We start from the raw sequence: 5,166 nt of genomic DNA, 5'->3' as shown, positions 1-5,166 counted from the left end.
GTGAAGCGATACGCGGCGGTGGCTGGGTGGGAGCGTCCCCGGCCGGTGAGGGGGGGCCTCCCGGCGTGCTGGCCGCTCGGTGCGTGGGCGCACGCGCTACAGCCGGCTGGTGGGGGCGGCCAGTGGCAGGCGCGCCGGCCGACGGAGGCGGCAGGCGGCGCAGCTGCGCGCCGGCGCACCCTGCACGTGGCGCCGTGCGGCCAAAGTAGGTCCTCGCGGGCCCGGTGCGAAGCGCGGTGGACATCTGCAGTGTGCTGGTCCGATTGAGGACTGTGTGCGCTGAGGATGCGCCGCCGCCCGGCGCTCGGCGCCGCGACGCTGTCTGCTGCTCGGTCGCCTCAGCGGTTCTCGCAGGTGGTTTGTATCGCAGCTGTGCGGACGTATTGGCGCGTGCGCTGTGCTGGGAGAGTTCGCTTCGGCACCCAAGTGGGGCTTTTGTCCTTCTGTGGCGCTGGCGTTGGAGCTGCCGGTCACCGTAGGTGGCGCGTGTTGTCTCCCGCCGGCAATGCCACGACAGCACGCTCCCGGGCCTCTGTCGGCAGCGGCAAGCTCAGTTGGGAGCACGGGTGGTCGCACCTAAAGCGTCTACTCGCCAAACTCCGGGGATTGCGTCGCTCTCGAACCCGACCAAGTACTTAGGACGGCGCTGCGCGCCGCCGGGACCTGAGAGGGTTTCGAGGTGTATATTGCAAGGGAGCTCAGCCTCCTCCTGTTTGCAGAATAATTGAGCGGACGCTTGCGTGTTCGCGCGGGAAACTGGGACGCACTCCCGGGCGGCCGGCTGCTCAGCTCTAGTTGATGCAGCTCCCTGGTTGATCCTGCCAGTAGTCATATGCTTGTCTCAAAGATTAAGCCATGCATGTCTCAGTACAAGCCGCATTAAGGTGAAACCGCGAATGGCGCATTAAATCAGTTATGGTTCCTTAGATCGTACCCACGTTACTTGGATAACTGTGGTAATTCTAGAGCTAATACATGCAAACAGAGTCCCGACCAGAGATGGAAGGGACGCTTTTATTAGATCAAAACCAATCGGTCGGCTCGTCCGGTCCGTTTGCCTTGGTGACTCTGAATAACTTTGGGCTGATCGCACGGTCCTCGTAACGGCGACGCATCTTTCAAATGTCTGCCTTATCAACTGTCGATGGTAGGTTCTGCGCCTACCATGGTTGTAACGGGTAACGGAGAATCAGGGTTCGATTCCGGAGAGGGAGCCTGAGAAACGGCTACCACATCCAAGGAAGGCAGCAGGCGCGCAAATTACCCACTCCCGGCACGGGGAGGTAGTGACGAAAAATAACGATATGGGACTCATCCGAGGCCCCGTAATCGGAATGAGTACACTTTAAATCCTTTAACGAGTATCTATTGGAGGGCAAGTCTGGTGCCAGCAGCCGCGGTAATTCCAGCTCCAATAGCGTATATTAAAGTTGTTGCGGTTAAAAAGCTCGTAGTTGGATTTGTGTCCCACGCTATTGGGTCACCGCCCGTCGGTGTTTGACTGGCATGTATCGTGGGACGTCCTGCCGGTGGGGCGAGCCGAAGGCGTGCGACCCGCCTCGTGCGTGTTCGTGCGTCCCGAGGCGGACCCCGTTGCAATCCTACCAGGGTGCTCTTGAGTGAGTGTCTCGGTGGGCCGGCACGTTTACTTTGAACAAATTAGAGTGCTTAAAGCAGGCAAGCCCGCCTGAGTACTGTGTGCATGGAATAATGGAATAGGACCTCGGTTCTATTTTGTTGGTTTTCGGAACCCGAGGTAATGATTAATAGGGACAGGCGGGGGCATTCGTATTGCGACGTTAGAGGTGAAATTCTTGGATCGTCGCAAGACGAACAGAAGCGAAAGCATTTGCCAAGTATGTTTTCATTAATCAAGAACGAAAGTTAGAGGTTCGAAGGCGATCAGATACCGCCCTAGTTCTAACCATAAACGATGCCAGCCAGCGATCCGCCGCAGTTCCTCCGATGACTAGGCGGGCAGCCTCCGGGAAACCAAAGCTTTTGGGTTCCGGGGGAAGTATGGTTGCAAAGCTGAAACTTAAAGGAATTGACGGAAGGGCACCACCAGGAGTGGAGCCTGCGGCTTAATTTGACTCAACACGGGAAACCTCACCAGGCCCGGACACCAGAAGGATTGACAGATTGATAGCTCTTTCTTGATTCGGTGGGTGGTGGTGCATGGCCATTCTTAGTTGGTGGAGCGATTTGTCTGGTTAATTCCGATAACGAACGAGACTCTAGCCTGCTAACTAGTCGCGTGACATCCTTCGTGCTGTCAGCGATTACTTTTCTTCTTAGAGGGACAGGCGGCTTCTAGCCGCACGAGATTGAGCAATAACAGGTCTGTGATGCCCTTAGATGTTCTGGGCTGCACGCGCGCTACACTGTAGGAATCATCGTGTCTTCCTAGGCCGAAAGGTCGCGGTAACCCGCTGAACCTCCTTCGTGCTAGGGATTGGGGCTTGCAATTGTTCCCCATGAACGAGGAATTCCCAGTAAGCGCGAGTCATAAGCTCGCGTTGATTACGTCCCTGCCCTTTGTACACACCGCCCGTCGCTACTACCGATTGAATGATTTAGTGAGGTCTTCGGACTGGTACGCGGCATTGACTCTGTCGTTGCCGATGCTACCGGAAAGATGACCAAACTTGATCATTTAGAGGAAGTAAAAGTCGTAACAAGGTTTCCGTAGGTGAACCTGCGGAAGGATCATTACCGACTAGACTGCATGTCTTTCGATGTGCGTGTCGTGTCGCGCAACACGCTACCTGTACGGCTCGCAGTAGCCGTGCGCCGCGTGCGGAACCACGCATGCTTCTCAAAACTAACGGCAATGTTGTGTGGTACGAGCGCTGAAGCGCTGGAGCGGCTGGCCTGCGGCACCTGGCGCCTGGCGCCGGTTTTGAATGACTTTCGCCCAGGACGGTGGATCACTCGGCTCGTGGGTCGATGAAGAACGCAGCAAATTGCGCGTCGACATGTGAAATGCAGGACACATGAACATCGACGTTTCGAACGCACATTGCGGTCCATGGATTCCGTTCCCAGGCCACGTCTGGCTGAGGGTCGGCTACGTATACTGAAGCGCGCGGCGTTTGCCCCGCTTCGGAGACCTGCGAGTGTCGCAGCCGCCTGTGGGGCCGGCCGCGTCTCCTTAAACGTGCGATGCGCGCCCGTCGCCTGGCGGTTCGCATACCGGTACTTATTCGGTAGCGTGCACAGCCGGGTGGCGGTGTGGCGTGCGACACCTCGTACAACGACCTCAGAGCAGGCGAGACTACCCGCTGAATTTAAGCACATTACTAAGCGGAGGAAAAGAAACTAACAAGGATTCCCCCAGTAGCGGCGAGCGAACAGGGAAGAGTCCAGCACCGAACCCCGCAGGCTGCCGCCTGTCGTGGCATGTGGTGTTTCGGAGGGTCCACTACCCCCGACGCCTCGCGCCGAGCCCAACTCCAACTTGAATGAGGCCACGGCCCATAGAGGGTGCCAGGCCCGTAGCGGCCGGTGCGAGCGTCGGCGGGACCTCTCCTTCGAGTCGGGTTGCTTGAGAGTGCAGCTCCAAGTGGGTGGCAAACTCCATCTGAGACGAAATATGACCACGAGACCGATAGCGAACACGTACCGTGAGGGAAAGTTGAAAAGAACTTTGAAGAGAGAGTTCTAAAGTACGTGAAACCGTTCTGGGGTAAACGTGAGAAGTTCGAAAGGTCGAACGGGTGAGATTCACGCCCATCCGGCCACTGGCCTCCGCCCTCGGCAGATGGGGCCGGCCGCCCGCGCGGAGCAATCCGCGGCGGGGTCGTGTCCGGTTGCCTTTCCACTCGCCGCGGGGTGGGGCCGTTCCGGTGTGCGGTGGGCCGCACTTCTCCCCTAGTAGGACGTCGCAACCCGCTGGGTGCCGGCCTACGGCCCGGGTGCGCAGCCTGTCCTTCCGCGGGCCTCGGTTCGCGTCTGTTGGGCAGAGCCCCGGTGTCCTGGCTGGCTGCCCGGCGGTATATCTGGAGGAGTCGATTCGCCCCTTTGGGCGCTCGGGCTCCCGGCAAGCGCGCGCGGTTCTTCCCGGATGACGGACCTACCTGGCCCGGCCCCGGACCCGCGCCGCTGTTCGCTCGGGATGCTCTCGGGCGGAATAATCGCTCCCGTCAGCGGCGCTTCTGCTTTGGACAATTTCGCGACCCGTCTTGAAACACGGACCAAGGAGTCTAACATGTGCGCGAGTCATTGGGCTGTACGAAACCTAAAGGCGTAATGAAAGTGAAGGTCTCGCCTTGCGCGGGCCGAGGGAGGATGGGGCTTCCCCGCCCTTCACGGGGCGGCGGCCGTCAGTCTGGCAGTCATGGCCGGTCCTTGCGGCCGGCCGCGAAGCCCTGACGAGTAGGAGGGTCGCGGCGGTGGGCGAAGAAGCGTCCGGGCGTGAGCCTGTCTGGAGCCGCTGTCGGTGCAGATCTTGGTGGTAGTAGCAAATACTCCAGCGAGGCCCTGGAGGGCTGACGCGGAGAAGGGTTTCGTGTGAACAGCCGTTGCACACGAGTCAGTCGATCCTAAGCCCTAGGAGAAATCCGATGTTGATGGGGGCCGTCATAGCATGATGCACTTTGTGCTGGCCCCCGTTGGGCGAAAGGGAATCCGGTTCCTATTCCGGAACCCGGCAGCGGAACTGATACAAGTCGGGCCCCTCTTTTAGAGATGCTTGTCGGGGTAACCCAAAAGGACCCGGAGACGCCGTCGGGAGATCGGGGAAGAGTTTTCTTTTCTGCATGAGCGTTCGAGTTCCCTGGAATCCTCTAGCAGGGACATAGGGTTTGGAACGCGAAGAGCACCGCAGTTGCGGCGGTGTCCCGATCTTCCCCTCGGACCTTGAAAATCCGGGAGAGGGCCACGTGGAGGTGTCGCGCTGGTTCGTACCCATATCCGCAGCAGGTCTCCAAGGTGAAGAGCCTCTAGTCGATAGAATAATGTAGGTAAGGGAAGTCGGCAAATTGGATCCGTAACTTCGGGATAAGGATTGGCTCTGAGGATCGGGGCGTGTCGGGCTTGGTCGGGAAGTGGGTCAGCGCTAACGTGCCGGGCCTGGGCGAGGTGGGTGCCGTAGGGGGGCCGGTAAGTGCGGGCGTTTAGCGCGGGCGTGGTCTGCTCTCGCCGTTGGTTGACCTCGTGCTGGCC

The 5,166-nt window shown here is 59.3% G+C and overlaps 2 non-coding genes across 2 annotated transcripts; both read left to right on the top strand.

Annotated features, from left to right (window-relative positions):
* The first annotated feature begins 805 nt into the window (after positions 1–805).
* Positions 806–2,715, top strand: LOC124608899. Its single transcript, XR_006979451.1, has one exon. It is a non-coding gene; the product is annotated as a small subunit ribosomal RNA (ribosomal RNA).
* Positions 2,716–2,914: 199 nt separating this feature from the next.
* Positions 2,915–3,069, top strand: LOC124608366. Its single transcript, XR_006979033.1, has one exon. It is a non-coding gene; the product is annotated as a 5.8S ribosomal RNA (ribosomal RNA).
* The last annotated feature ends 2,097 nt before the right edge of the window (positions 3,070–5,166 follow it).

The sequence above is a fragment of the Schistocerca americana genome, chromosome 3 (assembly GCF_021461395.2).
Source record: "Schistocerca americana isolate TAMUIC-IGC-003095 chromosome 3, iqSchAmer2.1, whole genome shotgun sequence".
NCBI lineage: Eukaryota > Metazoa > Arthropoda > Insecta > Orthoptera > Acrididae > Schistocerca > Schistocerca americana.
Note: the sequence above shows the minus strand (reverse complement) of the source record. Positions and strands in the feature narration are given on the sequence as shown.